Here is a 13,325-nt window from a genome sequence, read left to right on the forward strand (position 1 = left end):
CATGTGACCTGCTGACTCTTGACCTGGAAGCAATACCAACAGGAAGGCAATTAATTTACAAATGTCTTGTGGCTGTCAGACATGAAGGAGAGCTCCAGACAAAGGGGAGTTGCAGTGGGAAAAGAACAAAGATGGTACTTTACAAGGAGCTGTCTGTAATACAGCTAAAATGGACAGAAATCTGAAGACAAGGTTAGAGCAAAGAATTTGAATTGGAATGGAACAATTTTACAACTTTGCTTCAGTTTTGCAGGAGCCGACTAGACTATTTAATGAGGTTTATTAAATGAGTCAGATAAAGGAGTCTCTTGGGAATCTGTGCCTTCAAGACTGTTGTGAACCTGACTAAGGAGGTTTTGCAGGAGTGTGCTGTTTGGGTGATGACTGTTGGGAACATTCGGATGGAGTGGAGTTAATGTTGCAAGTGATTCGAGGACCAGATCCATTGAGTGAGTAAAGTGAGAGATCCCACATTCCAGAAGTCAAGTTGGAAAGACTGAAAGATTGCACGCGGTGCCAAATTTGAGCAGTGAGTGAAATGAATGCTTTCAATCTTGTGAAATAGTCTTTGTTGTATCTGCTATTCCATGTGTAGTTTATTGTTCATTCCGACGGTAATATGCCTATAAATTCATGTTTAGTTTACGTGGATTCCGATTGTGTTAAAGTAAAAGCAACAAAAAGTGGAATTTTGTCAGTACTTTCTTCATTTGGGGGTCATTGGTTATTTTGGTTTACAGTTCTCCCACAAGGATTGTAGCAACTGTTTATCTGAACAAGTGATACAATGCTCCACGCTATTATTTTATTGCAACTGATGATTTTAATGGTGCAGACATTTACATTTTTTTTCTGTATAATTACATTTCTGGTAAAGCTTCAAGTTGTTGATAATTTTGTGTGGGATATGGAAGCATGATTATCAATTCTCTGGCAAATTTTACATATACAATCTGTGTGTCAAATCCTCAAAGCTAACAAACCTCATAGCATATAACATGCAGCCTTGAAAGTAGAACATCACACACTGTGCCTAATCTTTTTCTCTCCACTGAAATGGAAATGTAGAAAAATGTGATGGCCTCCCAACATTTAGACTCCAGTTTTTCCATACATTCTTAACAGCTGAGAGATTTTGTGATCAATTCTTTCTCATAAACAAAGGTAACAGAAATGGTGGAAGGGGAAGATGATAGATGGACAAGAAGCTGGTGGTCTTGTGTAAATTAAGCAGCAAGACAATTTAAGCCACTTATCCCTGCTTTCCAATCTGTCTGTGTTAAACTATATCAATAGGAAGCAATATTAAACATGTGCTCTGTGTGCTGACTGGTTAATAAAAAATATTATGATGCATTTTGTGAAAACCTATTTTTTTTCCTTCCTTGTTAACGCTTGAGGTTACTGGAGCATGAAAAAGTCATTTCCGGATTAATCCAACTCAGAAAAAGCCACCGTGATAAGGCTTAGCCTCTGCCACTAAGTCCTTAAGCACTCATAACAGCAATGCTGTACAGCTAATTGCAGCAATGTCAGATTTCACTGAAGGATAGGTCTAATTTCTGAACACTCTACAGAGTTTGTGACTGTAGAATACAGCTGACTTGGCGAAACCTATTTGAGAACCAAAATCAGCATTGTGCTGTAAAATTATTGCCAAATAGCACAGCCAGAAGTGCATCAACAAAATGCAGTTCAAGTACAGGGTGTACTGAATGGCTCCACTGCACAAATAACAGTGCAATTGGGAAGCATATTTAGCAATGTCACTAGATATTTTTCCAATTTGTTTGAAATCTGACAGTAGAAAATTTACTAAAACTAAAGTGATGGTACTGTCAGTGTGATTTTGAAGCTACCTTCATTCAAATAAAAATCAGGAATATTTAATTTTTATAATGAGCTTTTGCAAACTGTGGAATAAGATCTAATATTTAATAAGCGGATGTGCTTTGTTAGGAGGTTGATGCACCATTCCAGCTCTGCTGATAAGAAATACTGGCTTTAAATCAGTTATGTGGATTTTCCTGTCAGTTGTAATGGGAAGTCATATAATCCATGGTGGTTATAAAGAGTTATGGTTAACTTTAATATGCTCTTGTTTTCATCTATTGATTGTTCATTCTTATAATATTCTGGAGAAAGAGGAATGGCATCATTAGGGACATGTACCTTGGAAGGGTTATTGAGCCTGACAGTGTGAGGATGCTGAATTAATGTGCCTAGTTGATGTTGAATCATCCCAGGATTTATGACAAGTATTAAATCAATACTTCAGGAGATGCCATCAGCTCTCAATTGGGTTTAAATCTCCTGGTGCAACATTGGCAATAATAGTCTTTGCTAAAATACCAGATAAAGCGATTTCAAACAAATGGATTTTAGAAATGAGCAGAGGAAAGCAATGCCATGTATCGCTGCATCTATTTGACTTTTGGAAGGGGCCCTGTCAGTGATATCCCCTTTTCAATTCCTACCTAGCAATAGTAGTAAAAATAGGTCACTGACAACTTATCTACCCCTGAGTAACTTTGCTAGGCAGTAACCTAATGAAGGGATTAGTGATTATACGTCACATGTTTTTTCACATGTAGCACCATAAAAATTGAGCTCCCAATGTCTCTTTAAAATTTAAAAGAAAGAATGTAAAATGTCATTTCATATTCATATAACTTTAGATAATATATTAATTCATTTTATGTGGGTTTATAATACACATACAATTAATATATTTTATGATGCATTTTTATACAATGGTACATGGACAAATGTTCAGTTGAAAACTTACTGTAAGTTCTTGCATTACCTGTTATTCCCGTAAGTGGTACCAAGGCAGCCTTTTTTATGTTAAAGGTGTCACGCTGCATGACATATACATAAAAGCTGCAATTTTACAGTGAAAGTATATTGCCTAACCTTTGCACAATCCAGCCACTGCAATCCCACAAGTTGCTCAAAATGCCTTCTAAACTGGACTCTCCTTTCCTTTATTTCTCTAACTAAAGTTTCTGAAGTCCAAAATCAAGGTTTAAACAAAATTAAAAGATCAAAAAATCCATTTCATAATAACGTGGCAAACTTTATCCACTGAATGCTTTTTGTGCTTTATGTGAAGAGTTCATTTTCTCCCAAAGGCATGAGCTTGGATTTAATATTTTTTTGCTCAGAACTGTAGACTCTCAAAAGTGACATATGGATTCAGCAGTCTGCAGTGCCTATGGTGTGCCAGAATGCATCAGTACCATTCAGTCGGGTGGACTGAGAAATATTTTTTCTTCAGCTTCTATCAGTTTCTGTTTCAAAATTATTTAAAACCTATCTCCAAAACAAATTCATAAGGTATATTTAGGTAAAATTCGTAGTGTTCAAAAATACCGAGACTATGTATGCTTGAGAGAAAGGGGGAGGGAAATGATAGTGTTCTGATGAGGCACCTGTCATAGTCATTACTTTGTGTTCTGCAAACTTCATAAAATGAAGGGATGAGGGAAAGAAAGACTAAGTTCAGGGAAAGAAAGAGATTAGTTCAGGGAACAATGGAGATTGGGGTCAGGAAAAGAGAGTGGGATAAGAGAAAGTGAGGAATCAAAGAGAGCTGATGTAAAAGAGTTCTCCCTGGCTATGTCAGAAACAGTGGGGCGTGTGAGCAAAAAGAAAGAAGTGGAATGAATACAGAAAATATTGGAAATACTCCTTAGATCAGGAAGCATCTGTAGTGAGAGAAACAGAGTTACTGGTCAATATCTTGTTGAGGTGTCAGGGGTCTTACCTACCAGCTAGAGAGTCAGCGAGAGACCCATGCTGTCTTTTTTCCAGAGGGCCCACCGAACCACATGCCAATCAGGCAATGGTAAGGCCTGTGGCGGGCCTTCCTCTGGAATCAGGTCCCAGGGCGGAAGTCTTGCCTAGCAAGAGTTGCAGGCCAATCAGAGGCTGGCAGCTCTTGTGCTCAGCAGCGCCATAGAGGAGGCTGTGGCTGCTGCCAGAAGAGCACCCCCCCCACCCCCCACCAACCCAGAGTCACAGGATCGCAGATCAACTGGGAGGAATCATGAATGAGTGAAGGGGGGTATGGAAAGGGTTCACACTGTCCCTGTGTTACCCACTACAGCTATAGTATCCAACCATTAATGGTTCTCTCTGTTACCACATTACAACATTCCACATACTACAGATTGGATGTTCTACCCAAAGTAATATATAAGGACAAAGTAAAGCTAAAAGTAGTTTTGGGGAGAGCATCAAAAGTAAAAGTGAAACAGAAGGGACCAGTAACACAAAAATAGATTAGAGAGTGACAATATTTTCTGTTGCATCATCATAGTTATTTTTTCCATTCATTCTCAGGATGTGGGCAACAATGGAAAGGCCAGCATTTATTGCCCAATTGCACTTAAGGTGGTGGTGAGCTGCCTTCTTAAATCTCTGCAGTCAATGTGGTGAAGGCACTTCCAGTGTTATTAGATAGCAATTTCCATGATTTTAATCCAATGATAATGAAGGAACTGTAATATCCATATGGTGTGGTTTGGAACGTCTGGAGGTGATTGTATTTCTGTGCATCTGCTGATTAATATAACATTCAATTTAAATTAAGGCTTTCTTTCTGGCAAGAGGTGTCATCTATACTATTATTGAAATATTCCCCACATTCCTATGGAAACAAGCAAACTTGAGTCTCCAAGTACATTATAGAACTGCTCCAATTGCATGGGCTGTTATAATCGGGAAAGCTAGTTGGTGAAGAATGTACTGGAGGCAATCTTTACTCAGTCTTACATTTATTCAGAGAATGAATCATTACAAGCATAAACCTCCTATAACAACCACAATCTCTTTATACTCTTTTGATGAAACCAAATAAACCAAATTAATAAATCAAGGGACAAATTAAAAGGCAGCCTCTTAAAGGAATACTGCAAAAAGAAAGACAATCTTAAAGGAAAGATACAAAACTCAAATCAAAACATGATTAAAGGAGTCAGTAAAGTACCCCAGTCCCCGTGGTGCCCACCGGCACAGAAGGCCTCGATCGTGCCAGCGGACACCATGTGCTCCCTTTCCAGGGACACCCAACCGTGAATGTAGCAGCAGAAACAATCTCTTTATATGTGCTCAAATAAACCCCAATTAATGTCCTTCATCTGTATATAATTAAACACAATTGATATACAATTAACACAGGCTGCAGGTGCAGGTATCATAGATAAAAGGAAGTCACTGCTTAGATCTAGTTGTGCTGTTGATCTGGAGATGCCAAGCAGTGCAACCAAGTATGAGATTACTCCATTTTCAGATGCAGTGACAGGAATGTTTTATATAACAAGTGCATTTTGTCCTTCTCTTTAATCAAGTTTTAAAGTCTATATTAAAAGATTTTTAAAAATACTTAAGATATGTCCATGAAAAAATAGTTGACAATTCTTTGTTTAGGAATGGAGAATTTCTTGCTATTCCTTGGCGCTCTCACTGAACAAACCCAATCTGTACTTAGTGCAAAATTCTGCTCAACAGAAATGGATGCACTAAAATATTGGATTGGTATAGCTATGCAAAATCATCCATGTGGTAGGATTTGGAAGAGGATTCCTCCTCCTGACTATGGCAGCTCTGAAACATTGAAGGAGAAACCCAGAGGTTGGGCAGTTAAAATCTTCCAGGATTCACTTACCAGGATTAGACTTGGAGATTGCTACAATTTTCACTGGCTGAACTGAGTATCTGGCAAGGAAATCTGGTCAAAGCCATTGGGGACCTTCTAAACACATGTCCGTCAGGATATAATAATATCGATATATCCCAACTGCAATTTTTATAGGCGGCCTGAGTAGGCAGTGAGTTTCCCACTAAACTAACCAACTGAGGAAGCAAATAGGACCAGAAGAGGCCCAATAAGATTTTGTTTTTTACTTCCCTTTAATTTACTTAGCATAAACTTCTCCTGACAAAACCTTGCTACAGCCTCAGCTATCCTGCTTATAGCATCCAGGGATAGCCTGAGAGCTAATTGCACATTTACCTGGTTCGCCCTTACGATTTCCTGTTTCCTCCCAACAGGAATATGTGAAACATCAGCCAAGGAGTGTTAAATGAGTTAAAAATTTCCCAGGCCTCAGCTTTGGAGCAACGATAAAAGTTTCTAACTCACACCTTATCTGCCCCATCAAATGTGGCCTGTAGTTAAAACTAAGGATATTAATCAATCATTTTTTTTTCTCGGTTGCTGGCTGACTTGTTGAATATCTCCAGTATTTTCTGTTTTTATTGCAAGATTTTATTAAATTTACACTATCGCTAATTGGAGTCAACACCACACCATGTAGCCCAGCGCTATTTAAATTTGTGAAAACAAAGTGCCAGATTTTAATACCCCCATTAGCACCACAGCAGGTTTGCTTTGCTGTGTTAAGGAAATGTATTGCCATTAATGCAATGCGACAAGTGTTACATGTGGTAGCAGGATGTGGACATCAGTTTGGCACTATAAGAGAAGATAGAAGCAATACTGGGTGTGATAGTCTACAAGGTATGTTGCTGGACTAACAATCCAGAGGCCTGGGTTTATAATCCGAGGTCTGAATGCTGTTGTAGCATCTTGGCTACAATTTGGTAGGTCTGAAGATATCTTCATAGTCATACATAGGTTAACCGTAAGTCTTTATTGACTCTTAGAGCTTTTTACAAATATACTGTTAAAGGGTACAACCTAGGAGCTGTCTCTACGTTTTCTTCAACACTAGACTGGCCCTGGGTGTGGGTCATATGTTCCCTTGCATCACTATGTTGATGCTACTGTACTTAGTCCCACATTAACCCTATATGTGACAGACCCTTATACTGCACCTCCCCCCCCCCAAATCTTTATCAAATGTATTTTAAGTGATTGTAGTTTACCTTTTTTCTTACATTGTTATTAACATCAGACATTTACATTGTCATTATTACATTATCATCACCCCCCACCCCAAACAAAGTCCTTGAATTCAAAGGTCCGGGTAGTCTGAGGGCCTTACAACCCTTCCATATCTCATTCACACTACTACCAGAGGAGTGGTAAGTTCTGTCACTGGTGATTCTTCTGGTAGGTTTGAAGGTTGTTCTGGCATCTGAGTGTGTTTTAATTATTTTCTTCCATATTGAACCACATTTGGTCAGTTCAGCTATTACTCCTCTAACTCATACTTGCGGGATGGACGAAGATTGTATCCATCTCCTTGTCATTTCTTTTGCTTCATCAATTGTCATGTGAGTCAGGGCAATGTCCTCTGTGGTGGAGGATGAGCATTCCTGTGGCTAGAATGATGTTTGGTCGTATGTTCACCTCTGCGTTTCACTGTTGGCAATGGATGGCTGCTACCACCTTTTGTGGCTTTAGCATGCTGGCTGAGAGTTGCAGCATATATTCAGTGGTTGCAATGTTGACCTGCTGTACCATTGTCGGAGCCAGAGGTTGAGGCTCATCGGACTGCTGGTTGCTCTCTTCTACATCCTTCACTGGAGGAATTATGGTTACCTTCTGGGTGGTTGGCCGGTCTGACCATTGAAAGTTTTCCATCACCTGTGGAGAGAATGGACAAACCTGCTCTGAAAAGAGAGAAGACAGGTCAGAGCTGAAGTCCCAGTCAGGATACTCGTTTTGTTTGAGTACTTGAGAACTTGCAGTTCTATATCATTAATTACAGTGGTTGTCTTGACATCTTGTGCCATTTTGAGGGGATTCACGGCTACACAGGCATCTCTGCTCAGCAGAGAGAGAGGCTGGTTATGGGTGACGTACATAAGCTTGAAGATGTTTTGCCGTCATACCTTAGTGGTTCCAGAAGCATACCAATGACTGGAAGTTGGATTTCTCCGGGCCCATAGAATGGTGTGTCTGGTGTTTGAAGCCAGTGGTCTTTTAGCCATGGTTCTTTGTCCAACAAGGTTATTACGGTGCCTCCTGTGTCCAATTTAAAATTTGTTAAATGCCATTGACTGAAATGTCTGCATTGCAAAATGAGAAACCAATATCTTTGGCCTCACCCAAGAAGCATGACTGTGTGTCTTCAGCGCTTGCAATCTCAACCTTGTAGATGATCTTTGGGCCTTCTGTGCATTTCAGTGTTTTTGCCCTCCATAGTTTGTCGTAGCGTCCAATCCTGTTGCACTGAAAGCATTGGGCAGGAATTGCAGGACAATGATTTCTTCTCTGAGGTGTGTTGGCATGATCGCTCTGCTGGACAGTTTGGGTAGTGTTTTCCCTGGCCTGGAACGTCCCTGCGCCTTCGTTGCTTAACTAGGCGAACTGTGGGTTGGCCTCTGCACCACGGTTTATTGTCTCCACTTAAAATACTCCTATGCTGTTCATGGAGTTCTGACTGCCTAACGATCTGGATTGCCTTTTCCAGAGTTAGATCTTCCTTTGTTTGCAGGAAGTCAGAGAGTGCGTCATCTGCTACTCCAACCACTATTCTGTCTCTGATGAGTTCAGATTTTAAGTTTCCAAATTGGCAACCTTCTGTCATCCTGTACAGATCATTGATGAATGAATCAACAGATTCTCCTAGCTGCTGGATTCGCTTGTGAAATTTAGCTTTCAAGTATTTTATTGCTTCTTAGATTGAAATAAACATCAAAAGATTTTAGTACTTCTTCAAATTTAGCAGATGATTCTTTGATTTCCTGTCTTGCAAGAATGTCGCCCACAATCAAGCTAACCAAGTAAAACAGTTTGTTAACCTGCTTTGTTTCTGACTTTTGATTTAAACCTGAATTTTCCTCCAAAGTCCCCAGTTATGTGATTGACCTGGGCCTTTGATTATTCCGAATTGAATTCGAAGTGTGGAATTCTGACCCATGGGTAAATTTTTAAGAGTGTAGGTTCTACTTTAAGAGTTTTCTGAATTTCAAGATGGTGTTGCCGTTCACTTGAAGACAAGTGGTTTCCCGTGCTTGCCAATTTTGGCGGGCTCCGCTGCAATGGCGATTGAGCTCAACTTGAGCAATAATCAACAATGGCTGCCTGGATCAACCACCTGCAGAGTTCTCTTGTTCAAGGTTTTACTTTAAAGTCCCAAATTTGTCAAATCCTGGCTTTTGTTTTCTCTCACCTGAGTTTGGAATTTGTGATTCTCCTGGATTATTTAATTACTGATTTTTTGCATTTCAGAGTGAACTTGGATGCCATGTGTTTGGGTGCCAACTCGGGGATTGTGTTTCAGCGACAGGTTTTTTCAAATTGCACTTCTGACTCTAAATTATTGAAAGATTTCTCAGGACTTGCTGTAGCATGGAGTTTCAAAAGAATTTGCTCACCCCTGCTAGGTCTGCTGTCTCTACACTCTGGAGTTTGAAGCTAGACTTACAAAAGAGATTCAATGGAGCCTTCTGCTCCAAAAAAAGAATTTTAAAATTCTGCCTCCAGCTTCCATGCCTTTCTTTGGAGCTTTTTCCTGTTCATTTCTCCTCTACACCTCTGCTTCTGGAGCTTCTATTCAGGTCAGAATGCTTTGCTGAATTTTTTTCTCAGTCTTCCCGCATTTTAGTTTTTCTCTTCATTTTCTGTGAGGTCTTGGGTTTCTTCACAAGCTGCCACCATGTTGTAAGGTGTTAGTTATAGTTTGGTAGGTCTAAGGAAGTCTTTGTAGTCATATGTATGTTAACTGCAAGTTTCTATTGATTGTTACAACTATTTACAAATACACAATAAAGGGTACAAGCTGTCTCCACGCTTGCTGTGTCTGAGACTAGACTGATCCAGGGTGTGGGTCATGTGCTCTCTTACATCACTGAATATGCAGTACTGCACTCAGTCCCACATTAACCCTATATGTGCCAGACCCTCATACTACAAATGCAAAATCCCCCATGGCATTCAGTGAATTTGAATTCAGTTTAAAATAAAACAAGAAAATAAATTTGAATAAGAAGTCTAGTATCAATAATGGTGACCATAATTGTCATAGAAAAAAACAAATGGTTCACTGAAGTCCCTCAGGAAGGAAACCTGCTGTCCTTGCCTAGTCTGCTCTCTATGTGGTTGACTTTTTTCAGCCCTCTGAAATTGCCAAGCAAGTCAGTCAGTTGGGTCAAACTGCTACAAAGTATAATGAAAATGAAACTGGAGGGACCACTTGGCATCAAGCTGGACATCAAATTCAGATATGATAAAGGAATTCTAAGTCCAGTTGACCTTGCAAAGTCCTCCTTACTATCATCTGGGAGCTTGTGTCAAAACTGGAAGAGCTCTCCCACAGATTAGTCAAGCAACAGCCCAATTACAGTATAGTCATACTCACTGAATTGTACCTAACAGCTAATGTGCCAGACTTCTCCTTCACCATCCCTGGCTATGTCATGTTCTTCTAGCTGGACAGATCCACCAGAGGCGACAGCACTGTGGTATACACTTGGGATGGAGTGGCCCTGGGAATCATCAACATTGACTCTGTGAAGTCTCATGGCATCGAGACAAACATGGGGAACCTCTCACCGATTACCAACAGCCGTCGTCCCTCAGTTGATGAATCAGTGCTCCCCGTGTTGAACACCACATGGAAGAAGAACTGAAGGCTGGAGGGATACAGAATGTACTCTGCATGAAGGAACTTCAATGTCTATCATCAAGAATAGCTCAGTAAAATGGCTCATAGCCAAGCTGGTCAAGTACTGAAGGCCAATAGCTGCCAAACTGAGATTGCCACAAATGGCAAGAGAACCAATGCAAAGGAAAAACCTCCTTGACCCTATCTTCTTCAATCTAGCGGACACAGTTGCAGTATGCAGAACAGTTATGGTAGGAGTGACTATCACACAGTCCTTTTAAAGACACCCTACATCGTGTTGTGGGGTAGTACCACCATGCCAAACGGGATACATTAAGACCTAATCTAACTGCTCAAATTTGGTATCCATGATGTGCTGTGGGCCATCAGCAGCAACAGAGTTTTATTCCACCAAAATCTATAACCTCATGGATTCACATATCCCCTACTATATTATTATCATCAAGCCAGGTGACTAACCTTAGTTTAATGATACATGTCGAAGGCCATGCCAGGTGCAGCACCAGGAGTACCTAAAAGTGAGGAGCCAACCTAGTGAATTACAACACAGGAAAACAGGCATGCTAAATAGTAGAAGCAGCATGCTATAGATATAGAAAAGCAATCCCACAACCAATGCATCCGATCAAGGCTCTGCAGTCCTACCACAACCAGCCATGAGTAGCAGTGGACGATTAAACAAGGAGAAGGCTGCATCAAAGATGGTGGAGCCCAGCACAAAAATATAAAAGTAAAGGCTCAAGAGGTCACAACTATCCTCAGCTAGAAGTGCCACGTGGATACATAATCTCAGCCTCTTCTTGATGCCTACCATCACAGATGCCAGTCTTCAACCAATTCAATTCACTCCATAACATCACAAAATGGCTGAGTGCACTGGATACAGAAAAAGTATATATATTCTCAACAACATCCAAGTTGTAGCAATGAAGACTCCAGAACTAGCCACACCCCTAGCTAAGTTGTTCCAGTACAGCTACAAAACCAGAATCTACCCGACAATGTGGAAAATTACCCAATTATGCCCTGGCCATAAAAAACAGAACAAATCCAATCCAACCGATTACCATCCTATCAGCCTACTTTCAATTATCAGCAAAATGATGGAAGGTATCATTGACAGTGCTTTCAAGCTACAGTTACTCACAAATAACCTGCTCACCAACGCTCAGTTTGGGTTCCATCAGAACCACTTGACTCCGGACATCAGTACAGGCTAGGATGGGAAAAAAGCATGGGCAAAAGAGCTTAACTCCAGAGGTGAGAAGAGAGCAATGGCCTGGCATCAAAACAGCATTTGACTGCATGTGGCTAGGAGGCCTAGCAAAATTGAAGTCGCTGACTATCATGGTGGAAAAATCTTCACTGGTTAGAGCCATATATAGCACAAAGGAAGATGCGGTTTTTGGAAGCCGCAGGACATCGTGGCAGGAGTTTCTCAGGGTAGTGTCCTAGGCTCAACTATTTTCATCTGTTTCATCAATGATCCTCCCTCCATCATAAGGTCAGAGTGGGGATGTTCAGTTTTGTGGTAATCTGAGGTGTAATACACCTTTAAGAGACTGTGAGCAAATTGACCATGTGACTGTAAGACCCAATAGCTGTGTAGCGTGGGCTACCAGGTTAATGTTAGTCTAGAGTAAGATCTGGCTGGAGGAGCACACATTATGTTAATGCTCTGGTGTTCGTGTAAATAAATAGTATGTTCTTCATTTCATATTGGTCTCTGCGTCTGCCGTATGTTGTAATCGACCCGCCTGCTGAGAGATAAGCGTGCAACCGGTTCGCGAGCAAAGCAACCCATAGTTAAAACATAATAACTGGTGATGAGGAAAAACACTACCAGTCAATGACACCAAGGAAAGCCGTGAGAACTCAACTGTACCGAAGTAGCTGTGCCTGCAGGCCAGTTGTAAGTACATTGCAATCGTAAACCCTCGTTGTAGTTGTCGAAGCCATCGCCCTCCAAAATGCCATAATTTGGTCGCATCGAACTGTTTGATCAGACCACCGATGACTGGTCACATTATGTTGAATGCCTCATGTTTTTCTTTTTGGCCAATGACATATCGGGGTAGGAGAAGAGACGGGTGATCCTCTTGTTGACATGTGGCAGTAAAACGTACGGCCTAATTTATAGTCTATCAGCACCAAATGCCCCAGATTACAAGAGCTTTGATGAGTTGGTGAATCTAATGAAAGGCCATTTCCAACCAAAACCCTCGGTAACAATGCAGTGTTTTAAATTCAACTCGAGGTTTTGCACTCCTGGAGAGACAGTTGCTTGCTATGTATCAGCCTTAAAACAATTCACAGAGCACTGTGAGCTCGGGACGTCAATTAATGACATGTTAAGAGACCGATTGGTGCGTGGGATTAATGAAGACGCCATTCATAAAGGGTTGCTGTCTGAGACAAATTTGGATTTCAGCAAAGCCCTGGAGTTGGCGCTCGCAATGGAAAGCATGGTCAGGGACTCAGAAGAAATCAAAGGAGCACAAGATGGCACCATTCTTCACGTCAGGAGGAAGGCACCGGTAGAAATGGCACGGAAGTGCAGGGCTCTGTGGAAAGGTGGGAAACAGCCGCCATCAACAGACCTGCAAAAAGTAATGACTTAACGGATAAAAACCGCATTCATAATAGCAGAACTGGAACCAGACAGCTACAATCAAACAACAATTTAAAAGAACCGAGTGTTTCTACTGTCATTGCAATGGGCACATTATGCGAAATTGTAAAGAACGATTGCGGCCAAAGTTCAAACAAAAAGGCAGAAGT

Source organism: Cetorhinus maximus, chromosome 14 (assembly GCF_964194155.1).
Source record: "Cetorhinus maximus chromosome 14, sCetMax3.hap1.1, whole genome shotgun sequence".
NCBI lineage: Eukaryota > Metazoa > Chordata > Chondrichthyes > Lamniformes > Cetorhinidae > Cetorhinus > Cetorhinus maximus.